The 12,146-nt window shown below is 35.0% G+C and overlaps 1 protein-coding gene across 1 annotated transcript in view; it reads right to left on the bottom strand.

Moving 5' to 3' along the window:
- CDH19 (cadherin 19) overlaps positions 1-10,460 on the bottom strand; it is a 105,941-nt gene extending 95,481 nt beyond the window's left edge. Inside the window, exon 1 of the mRNA XM_035317983.1 lies at positions 10,332-10,460. The gene's annotated coding sequence lies outside the window, so the exon portion shown is untranslated. The remainder of the gene's footprint in view (positions 1-10,331) is intronic.
- Positions 10,461-12,146: the final 1,686 nt, after the last annotated feature.

The raw sequence follows: 12,146 nt of genomic DNA, 5'->3' as shown, positions 1-12,146 counted from the left end.
TTTTTTTTTTTTTTTTTCCTGTCTAAACACTCTTCTCTTCCCTGAATGAGATTTGCTTTGTTCATTTCCTCTGTGAGTCTAAAAGCTAACCAGAAAGAAATTGAGGGCCGGGCCGGGCCGGGCCGGGCCGGGCCGCCCTCTCCCTCTCCCTCTCCCTCTCCCTCTCCCTCTCCCTCTCCCTCTCCCTCTCCCTCTCCCTCTCCCTCTCCCTCTCCTCTTCTGTTGCCTTTCCTTTCTCAAACTGTAAACTCAAGCTTTATCTTTGATCTCAGTATATTCACAGCTGGAGACATCTCATTAGCATTAATTAGATCCTTCAGGTGGAACTAGCTGTACCATGTGATGTTCTGGGTTCAAAATCAAGAACTCAGTTGTGTGCTGCTATTGCAATCATTCTGTGACTTTGAGAAAGAGTTGGCTTAAGCATGGAAAGCTTTGGTTAACATCACAGTGAAAAGAAATCTAAAGTTAAGGTAGGTAGAGGACTAATCTTGAAACCCTCCTCAACTGTGAGAGCTGCTGTGGGCATCAGCAGGACACTGTAATAGCCAATGTTTACTAGATACCTTTATCAATCTTCCTTAACACTGAACAAAATCTAATTCCAGAAGAAAATTGTCTTTGCAAATGCAAAGTCACTTTGATGAAGTTCCAAAAAAATGCTAGTTCTAATGATAGTTTTCCTAATGCTTCCTTTGAAATGAGCTGTTACAACCACTGCAGTAATTTTACATGTGTTATGGAAGAGATACTAAACTTTATCTTGTGATCTAATTTAGACATGGATCAATAAACTGCAAATTAAAATGTTTCAAAATGTTGGAGCCAAGTGGAATTTTCAGTCAAAAAAAAAATAGTTTTTTACAAAATTGCTAGTATATTTAAAGCATGTTTTATTCTGCAAAGTCTTTTCAAAAACTAGGTAATATGTTCCTAACATCGAATACAGACAGTAAGCTCTTTCCTATTACTTCCTTTTGTTGCTTAAGTTGAAGGATAAAATCTGTGTACAATGGGAAGTGGATGTCAGGCAGTTCATTGTTTATGGTTTTAACTGATTTAGTTATGCAGTTAGAAAAGTAGGTCTATGGGAATATGGCTGAGATACACATTCCTGCTGTGAAATATTTTTATGAATATTTAATGAAAACATAAAATGTGCCTGCATGTCTACAGATCATTCTTCAAATTTCAAGAGGTGAATCAAAATCTAGCTTTCTAGCTTTTGAAAGGAACTGATACATGTTGGTGACAGATTTTGAATCTGAACATTTTCTACAATTAAGGGTCTAGGAGTAAATTGAAAATTGGAGCATGGCTCATATAAAAGATGATAAAACCATAGAATGAGATACAAGGAAATGAGAATAAAGGAAAGTATAAATGAGTTCAAGAGACTGTTAGGATACAATTGTTTCTCAACAAGGGAAAGATTGATGGATATGATGAAAAGGGGAGAAGTTGAAATGTGGGAATAAGATAAAGCTAGAAAAAAAAAAATACACATGCTGAGCTGTTTGAGCACTTTATATTTCAAAAGTGTCTCATGTTCGCTAACCTCTGATAGAATATCAGTTTGATTTGATCTTACTGCAGGGTACACTGTGGCAGACTTTTGCCAGAGCTGCCCATTGCTTCAATGAGAGCTGTTGGCTAGAAAGTGCATTGCTGTCTTTAATTATTTCCCTTGAAATATAATACCTATTGTGTATATTGTGTATTATTTTTATATAATACTCTTGAGCCTTAGAGAAAGCCACATGTGACCAAATTTAGCTGAGGCAGTCCTAGGTTTTTGTATGCTATTTTCTCTTTTACACTTTACAGGAAGCGTCATGTGGCTTGGTTTTCATTTTGGCAGGCAAATTGTCTATGATGTAGCAACCTGTTTGTTAAGTCATATCATCACCCTGATAAAACAGTGTTTCTCAGCTCATTTTCACCATCTCTATGTAGATGTGACATCTGTTCTGCAATTAGTTCAATGAGTAGGCAACGTGGCCTAAAAATAATAAATGAAATAAGAAAAAATGATGCAAAACACTTTTTGCTGCCCACCGAGAATAGGTGAATGGTACAAGTGTACATAGTTTGCTCTTTTTCTTCTCTTCTTTCCTTCCCTTCTTGAAAGGCAACGAGCACAGGTAGATCCTCCATCTTCCTTTAGTAGGGTCCACTCTAAGTGAGTGTTTTCTACTCTGGTGGGAGCAAAGAGAGTTCAAAATTTCTATATCAAGCTATGAAGTTAGTAATCTTAATATATCATGCTAAAAAGCAAAGTTTTGCTTTTGCTTTTTGAGATATTATTTGTTTCCTAAGGTCACTTCCCCATAGTTTTCAACTAGAACAGCAGCAGACCCATAAAAACACCACTTCGTGGTAACTACACATGGTACGTGTAATTCTATAAACCACATTATCTGGTTTCAATTGGCATGTGTTCTGTAAGAGTATCCATACACTTCTAAACTTGTTGACTTCCTACACTTTTCAATTACAGAAGTAACAGAGGTCACAGCTAAAATCAAGACCAAAACCTGGCAAAGAAAAATACAGAAAATTGTTTGACTGCGTCTCTGCTTTTTCACTTGATTTCTTCTGCTTTAACTATATCCATGCCCAGACTCATTCTTCATATTGTATGCATAAATCAGTATCTGAACCTGGGAAAGTCAAAGAGCATTTTTGTTTTGTTGTTATTGATTGTTTGTTTGTTTTGTTTTAACATAAATGTGTCAAGGTTTGTAAATCATCCCAGCCTTCTGAACCTATTCAATCTGGCTATCCTATGAGCTCTGTTTCCTGAAATAAATTTATATATGATTTGTGAGCTCCATCTGGAAACACAGAGAGGAAAATGATCTTCTCAGGTTGGACTTGCATTCACCCAGTACTGAGCACTGTGGCTGTGATCCAGCAAAGCATTTAAGGTTAGTTTTATCTTTAAGCATACCCATCGGAGTAAGTGGCATGTTCCACATACTTAAATTTAAACTCACAGTTGAGTGCTTTGCTGGATCGCAGCCAGTGACCACAGTGCTCAATACCTGACTGAACTCCCTCTTGTCTTTGACACTGGCCTGAGGCAAGATATATATGTACCTTCTTTATATTCAGGAGGTTAAATACAGTATTATTCTCAAGATTACTTCATATTCCATTCAATAATACATTCTCCTGTTTCTTAAAACTCTTGCCAGTTGTACTGAAAATGAGGACATTACAATTCCAAAAGAATCTCACTAAGCCTGTCACTCTTCTTTCTTTTTTTGATCATGATGAATTTTTTAACTCAAGAGATTCAGGTCAAGCTGGTGTTCTGAAGGAAGGTAATTTGTTAACACACATTTAAATCTCTGCCATATTCTGCTGACAAAGTCTACCTTAATACGCAACACATTCAACACATCTCCAGTGCCAGTGTACGTTTTAAATGAAAATGCATTTTAAAGTTTGGACTACCTCAAGCCATTTGGATCTGACTGAATGTCAAGTGCTTCAGGCTGCCAAAGTTAAATACTTCTGTACCTGAACAAGTTAGTTTAAAACTGGTTTGGATAGTGAGTCCTACTATTCCTCCTGAAATATGGGTATGTCTTGAATATTTTCACATCAGAAAATACAATTCACTGTAGAAGCAATGGTTAAGGTTTGTTGAGATGTTATTGACTTTGTAAGATATTTAGCATGTGGAACATTTATATCTGTAAGATTTATGAATTTAATTAATAAGGAGAAAACTGTTACAAGCTTGCACAAAATGTGTTATCCTATTATTTTTCAAATGTATGTCAAAAGTACCCAGTAAACTGTCTCTATGAGATAGAAACAACTCTAACGTCTGTAAATTAAATGAAATGACTACTGCATATATATATATATATATATATATATATATATTTAATAGGCTTTAACAGAGTATTTAAAGGTAATTTCAAATCGGTCTACTGTGAGTAACTTCAGCTGTAAATGTGGATTCATTTGAGATGTTTTTCTCCTCTTTCTTCTTTGTTTATGTCCCTTAAGTATCCTTGTCAAATTTAAAGTCCATATTCTTTATCTAAATATCAGCCTATCAGACTTTTTATCTGCATTGACTAATGATACATTCCAAGTATTATTTACTTGATTACAAAGCCTGGTTTGATGGGATACAATCACTTTTCTGTTCTCAATTACTCACTGAATGGTGACATTACTCAGAATTCCATTTAGATGATGCAAATGACATAATTGGCTTGTTTTCTGCCATGGCAATAACTGAACTCAAATGTCAAGGCAAACTTAGTAAACAAAATCTTTCTTTTACATAATTGAAATTACAGTACAGGAAGTTTAAGAATATTGGCTATGGAAACTTTCACTTAAATTTCATAGGTGTACAAATCCACACTCATTTTATATACTGACATTTCAGTATTTGTATTCTAAGCAGAAAGAAGAAAAAAAAAAGGTGTAATGAGTAAATAAAAATACACTTACTTAAAACCAAAGCACGATGATTTTGTTTTGATTTCTATACCTTTATTCAAAGTTTGCGCAAAATTAAATGAAACTAATATTTTTTATTTTTTCTTTATTCAACAGCTGCTCTTAGTTGTTCTGTTTTCCCTATTTATCTTTATACCATTAAAAAAACCTGAGTCAAACAAACTATGAATTAGAGCATTGGAAGAAGTTGCCCAAAGAGGCTTTGGAGTCTCCTTCTCTGGAGATATTCAAAACCTGCCAGGAGGCCATCCTGTGCAATGTGTTCCAGATGATCCTGCTTGACAAGGGGTTTGGACTAGATGACTTCAGAGGTCCCTTCTAACATCAACCATTCTGTGATTCTGTTATTAATATATTATTGGTAAAAATGACTATAATATTTTTTTTTTTTCACATCACATTCTTATCACTGTGATATGGGTTACATGAGTATATCCATATTAAATAATAATAATAATTTCAAATAAATCCTTAAACACAGAAAAGAAACTATAGATGGATTTTCAACAGCTTTAATAATAATTTCATGAATATTAGAATGCTACTTGTCACATCTTTTGATTATTCATTTCATTTTTGAGACTATTCTATTTCATATTTTTTGGCAAATAAGTGGTATATACCAAATTATATGATGATTACACCATTTAGCTATCCAATGTATCACCCAACATATCTTAGAAGAGTTCCAGTCAGCAGTCTGGTAAATCTGGATAAGCTTAAACACCAAATATGCAAGCATTTATTGCTTTAGAATTTTATTCCTTCTTGTTAATCATAGAATCATAGAATGGCCTGGGTTGGAAGGGACCTCAAAGATAATCTATTTCCAACTCCCCTGCCATAGGCAGGGATGCCACCCACTAGATCAGGTTGCTCAGGACCTCATCTTACCTGGTCCTGAAAACCTCCAGGGATGGTTTCTCAACCCACAACCTCTCTGGATAACCTGTTCCAGTGCCTCACCACCCTTTCAGTGAATAATTTTCTCCTATCCTCTAATGTAAATCTCCTCTCTTTTAGTTTAAAACCATTCCCCCTCCTTCTGTCAATATCTGATTGAGCAAAGAATTGCTCTCCTTCTTTTTTATAAGCCCCCTTCAAGTACTGAAATGTTGCAATGAGGTCACCCCAGAGCTTTCTCTTGTTGTTCGTACATAGAACAGTTTAGTACAGATCCATTTGGATTATTGCATTGGGACAGTGTGTGAAGTGATGACTAATATTTTAACTATACAATTTACACTCTTTTCAGAAAATATAAATACTCTTCAGCCTGATAATATTGTGGAATTATATAATTTTTTGCCTGCTAAGTTGTGAAGAAAATATTTCTAATAGTTTTCAGAAAACTAAACTTTGCCTTCCTTAAAAGATTACTTCCTGAATAGTCCCCATTGCAAAATGCTTTATTCGTTATCATCTTGTCCATACCTGTACTGGGATTCAAAAGCTTGACATCTCACTGGTCAGTCTAATGTAGTGACTTTGTTTTTCTATTTTCAGACAGAAACTTAATGAATTTTATGAAATAAATAAATAAAAATAGAACGCCAATTTGATTACAGTTTTTTAGCTTTTAGCCTGAAGAGAGAGATGCTTGGACAAAGTTGTTGACAAAAATGAAAGCTTGCAAGAATGAAAAAACGAGAGGTATTGCTATATCTTTCTTTCCCTTCTGATATCACATCACATTCAAGCAGTACTGCTTTGTGTGAGTTAATTACTGCTAAAATTAAACAATGCATAGACACACTTGCATATAGACACAAATTTGCTCTCACTGTTTAGAGAAATCAAACAAAACCAGTATTCCTTAAATGTTACTTCATATTACATAATGAAAATGCTGTTCTTTGACTAAGCAAAATGTATTTCAAGCCAATAAAGGAGACTTTTAAAGCAATCTGATATGTTGCTAGGCCTGCTAGTTTCCTGTGCTTCTTGCAGTTTGTCACATTACTTCCACAGAGACTATATGATTTAAGAATGACTTGGTAAGGTTTGATTATGATACAGAGCAGGAAAGAGAAATATGGAAACTTCCACAAAAAAAATAATTTCTAATCCAGAAATATGATTTTATGGTCAACTTAAATTAAGTTCTAAAAGACATCAGGCATCAGTTAGGATTTTTTTTTTTTTTTTTTTTTTTTTTTTTTTTAATATATGAAAGGTCAATAATGATGTCACTTTATTTCAATGTTGTTTAAATATGGGAAGATATCACACAAGGTCTATAGACCTTTTGTATAAACAATTTTGTTATTTCTCTTTTGCAGCATACAAACAGGGTTATAGCTGTGGAAGAATGGAATAAGGAAGATACTGGATTGTTACAGCTTTACTCTGCATTGGTGCAGCCTCACCTCCAGTACTATGTGCAGTTTGGGGTACCACAATAAAAGAAAGTCATAAGAATATTAGATGGTGTCCTAAGAAGGATTACGAATATGGTGAAAGATCTGGAGGGGATGATGTATGAGGAGTGGCTGAGGTCCCTTGGTTTGTTCAGCCCAGAGCAGAGCAGGCTGAGGGAAGGCCTCATGGTGGCCTGCAGCTCCCTCAGGAGGGAAGCAGAGGGACAGGTGCTGAGCTCTGCTCTTTGGGGACACCAACAGGACCCGAGGGAATGGCATGGAGCTGGGACAGGGGAGGGTCAGGTTGGGTGTTAGGGAAAGGTTCTTCACCCAAAGGGTGGCAGGCACTGGGACAGGCTTCCTAGGGCAGTGGTCACAGCACCGAGCTGCCAGAGTTCAAATGTTTGGACAACACTCAGACACATGGTCTGATTTTGGGGTGGTCATATGTGGAGACGGGAGTTAGATTCAATGATCCTTGTGGGTCCCTTCCAGCTCATGATATTCTAATGTTTGGGTGGACTTGTAGCAAAAGTTTGAAGAGTTTTCTGTTTGAGTAAATTTTGATATAATTCTACTTCTGGGAGAGTTATAATTAAAACTTGAATCAAATTGCCAACAAGAACATATATTGTATTCCTTGTTATCTACCTCAGAAGTAGATGTACTGGTGCACTTATCTAAATGTAGTATATTATATTGATAAAATACCAGGCTTCACTTTACTAACTTCTATTAGGAACTAACCGTCAGGGTCCAACCTGAAGTTTATTCTGTTTGTTATGTTATGAGTTGAATTTAAGGAAATTAAATTCAGTCTGATCTTAACTGAGAGCTTTCCATGTGCTTAATCTAGTTTGGTTATACTTGGCTTTAAAGTAGAATACAGTGTACTAGATTTGATTTGTAGTAAATCATTCAAACAATATAGTGTAAGTACTCAATTGTAAAGTTGGAAAAATACATTTAATGTTTTAAAATACTGGATACATTTGACATATTTCAATATCTCCTTTATAGATGTATTAGTATATTAACTGTGTGTTTGCATTTTTGAAAATATGGTTTTATTACCAGGAAGAAACAAAACAAACCAAAACCATAAACTGAATCCATACACACATTTCCATAATGGGCTCTCTTTTGCAAGTACACTAAATAGGAAAGAAACAGACCTCCTATCTATTCCAATTCTTGGCATGAATGCCTCTTCATTTGTGGATCATGGACCTGACAGATTGGAAAGGCAATGATTTATTTCTCTTTTGGTGTCTCACATCTCTTTATTGCTAGGAAAACAGACAAAAGGTTCAGACTTGTATACACAGTTATCAGACTGAACTCTATTGAAAGATGTGTTTTTCTTCTGGAGGAAGAGTGGGATTATCTCATATCTTCTGTGTGTAGTTACTGAATGTGTTGTTCATAAATGTCCTTGTAGGATTGGTTGTACAATTTTTGTATACAGTACTACACTAAAGCTTCTAGACAGATAAGCTTTACAGAGGTGCAAACAACCCATCCTGTACTTTAACAAATTGATAAAAGGGAATGTGAGACTTTCATTAAATCCCTGAAGGGGAGCAAAGAATGACTAGTTGTGGCTAGCATACATCTCATAAGCAAGTAAACAGAGTGATCTAACTGAAGAACGAGCACAGACAGGCAGGTAGTGTGAAGAAAGACACTTGTAAAGGAAAATGCTACTCACTTTGCTTCCATGAGAGGCATAACACTGGCTTTAGCGTATGCAAAACCAGCTATTAGACTGTGAATTGAGCAATGTTGCTCATCTTGTGAGACTTGCAATTCCATAACACAGTCCAAAAGGAAAACATGCAAACAATCCTACCCACCCCATAGCTGTTTATATAGGAACACTTAATACTTCACAGAGGCCATAAAGTTTTCTGTGTTGTTGATGCTGAATTCCCATGGTCATAAAGCTCTTTAGGCCATCATAAGCAATTAGTGTGTTGAGATGTACTTTGTACTGACATTGTGAGAGGAATGAGTTAAAAGAAATCCAGACTCATGAAAATTTTCAGAACTCTAAGTTCTGTGGATAAAAATGGGATTCCACAGTAGATGTGGGAAAGAGCAGAAATAGTTATTGATTATTCTTCCTAGCTGCCTTCATGATCTTCTCCTGAGGAAAAGAACTAAGAGGATTTTTTACTCCCATCTTTTATATTTAATAACACAAGCCTTTCTGCTTTCAGCAGGTTGGGATAGGAAGGGTAATTAGACCAGGCTTTCTGCCATATAATGACCCAAAACCAGCATTTGAAAGCAATTAATAGCAATTAAATAAATAGAAACTTTCAGAACTTTTTAATAGCTTTTTAATAACTTTTTCTAAGATCTTTTCCTTAATATATATATATATATATTTAAAATTATATATATATATATAGTATCAGCTGTGAGAATGTTTAAACAAAACATTTCATAAGGCTGTGAAATCAGTGTATCCTTATGGTTGAAGGCTGCCACTTCTGATAAAGAGGATCAATTGCAATCTGTGCCGAAATTAGTGTAAAATGTCCTCAGTGAGTCCTGGGTCAATCTCAGTGAGTCACATTTTATTACTCAGCACTTTTTGGTTCAGAAGCAGAGAATAGGATTTATAAATGTCTAAGGTTTATTATTTTCTTCAAAAACTCTCTTAGTTTTGCTGGAGCTAGATTAGAGCCTGGTAGAAGATATTAGAACCTTTTTTGATTCCTACTTTCTTCTATTTCTTCTATTTTAATTCTTATTATTCTTCTGAAATAATCATGAATTTTCTCATTTAATATTTACCATACATTTGTCAGTGTGGACTGTAATACTTATGTTTCTCCCTAATTAGGTTCTGATGTAATTCTGAGCTGAAAAAGAAATTTTGCAGTTCTTACACAAGTTCTTGAACTTTTCACAGTCAGGATGAGAAGGTTTCAAAACTGGGTATTGAAGAATAGAGGAAACCAAAATTCATAATTGAAAGATAATGATGGAGGCATCTGTGACATGTATGTGTGTTTTCAATTAGTTGTAAATATTCTTTAAACTGTTCAATATATGAGACAGGTTAGTTGGAAAACCCACACACCCTTTCAAACAATGAAGACAGTCTTTAAGACAACCTGGACTATTTGAAACTGAGGAAAGTACATGAGCAAATAAAAGTGAGAGGAGGAAAACTTGGAGTATGCTAGCTATTATGATGAAGAAACAGTAAGGTACATTGAAAAACAGTTCACTTACAGTTATCAACCCTACCTTCTGAATCTGCACAGTACTTTCTCAAAAATGCAGGACACTTTTACATGTAATGTGTTCTTGATCACCATCTATACCTGTATGACCCCATCCTACACATGAGGAAGTTAGGGTTGTGCTGCTCTCTCTTGAAACAGAGCATTCTAGGGGAGCAAAAAATAACTCCTAAAGTTTAGAGTAGGAAATAGATGAGCAAGTGAAAAATAAATGTCATACCTGTTCTCTGTAAAATCAGATGTGTCCCGCTGTCAATGAATTCTTCTTAAATTCCTTTTCTATGTATGTCTGTGTCTCAGCATTCACACATTTTGTACATCATTTATCATTGCCAGCACAGAGATACGTATCCCCATCTGTGGGATACGTAGCATGTTTTGGATGAAAGCTCTCCCTGTTACCTTTAACAATGCCAATTGTTCTACATCCCCAGACTTCTGCACTTGCAGATTGCAGTTAGAAATGTTGCCAGCTGCAGTGAGAAAGGGTTTTGAATAAGTATTACGCAGACTGTAAGCACAATTCTATATATAATCTTTACATGAATTTGTATTTTAAACTTTGGTAATATTGGAAAGTCTTAATATTCTTTATTTTGAGTGTCTAAATTAGAAGCTTACTTTATTAACTAAAATATGGTGTCTAAGTAAACAGTATTATTGTTCTAAACTCCAGTAGAAAGTGTTAGATATTTCTGATTCAAGATATTGCTGCACTAAGTGGCCAAGTTTGAATTCAGATTTGAGATCTCAGACCCAGGAGGCTCTCGCATTGTAGATACATCACTGACATCAATTCTATCACACTGTACTTTTTAGAAACATTTTTTTTCCTTCAAAAGCTATCTACATAGTTTTGTGTCCCAATATGATAACTTCTTTGGTACAAACTATTCTATCTGCATCATTCAATCTTAAGAAGTGTTGGGCATGAGGAAACTTCCTGATCCATGCAGAGGTCTGACTCATCTCTCAACATGCTGTCCAAACAAGCTGTCAGTGGCTACTGTGACAGCAAGAAAAACAGCTGAGATCTATAAAAAGGAGACTGCCTCAGGATCTCTGTGTTCTCTGTTTGGGAGTCACTCACATTCAAAGCTAAGAAAGCACAGTAATTACTTAATTTCTGTTCTGTCCTTGACATTGGGAGTTGCTGGAGCTATCCATAGATAAGAATCATCTTTTGGCAGACAATGTCATGGAGATGTGAGGAACTATTACTAAAATTAGATTCTTACAATCATACTGTCATCATATGCAGTAAGAATGGATACCCATCTAGATAATTCTGAACCCACAGAACAGAAATAGACTTGGTGACTTTTTATACAATTAAGAAGCAGAATTTAAATCCAATTGTTAATATAGTTATATACTTTGCCCCATATATATTATTTCTAGTTTTGTTGTAATTCACTAACTTCTTTTAATCCTACATGGACCTAATACTGCTCCATAATATACTGATTTTTGTACTGTAAAATAACTTCTCTGACTTTATGGGTCATTATATTAATAGATAGAATAGGTGAGAATCAAGTTTCCTGTACATTCTCAGGCATTGCTATAATTCATGGCAGACAGAAACATGCTTTTTGGTGTGTCTGTGCTCTCTTACAAAAATGCTTTTCAGTGTTTCAATGTCTACAAATATAGTGACCGGAATTATTTTACAATGCATTATTTCCAAATGAAAAGGATATTTTGCTTGGTTTTAATTTATACATGAAATTTATATTCCATAAGACTTATCAGTGGGAAAAAGAGGAGGGAGTTTTAATTAAGTTGAAACTTCTGTTTTTCACTTCAGCAAAGAATGAACATTTAAATCCAGAAGTTCTTTCATGGGTTTATGGGCTTTTAGGTTCATTACAATGAGTGTATACCTTGAAAACATCTGCTGAAAATATTTTGTATCACCTGTATGTGGAAAATAAATAATAATAAAAAAAAATGCATGGTTCAGATCAGCACTTACCATGATGAGAACTTGCTATGTAATTACAATCTTTTGACATTAGTGTTAATAAAAACA

The sequence above is a fragment of the Oxyura jamaicensis genome, chromosome 2 (assembly GCF_011077185.1).
Source record: "Oxyura jamaicensis isolate SHBP4307 breed ruddy duck chromosome 2, BPBGC_Ojam_1.0, whole genome shotgun sequence".
NCBI classification, from domain to species: Eukaryota; Metazoa; Chordata; class Aves; order Anseriformes; family Anatidae; genus Oxyura; species Oxyura jamaicensis.
This window is presented reverse-complemented; position numbering and strand designations above follow the sequence as displayed.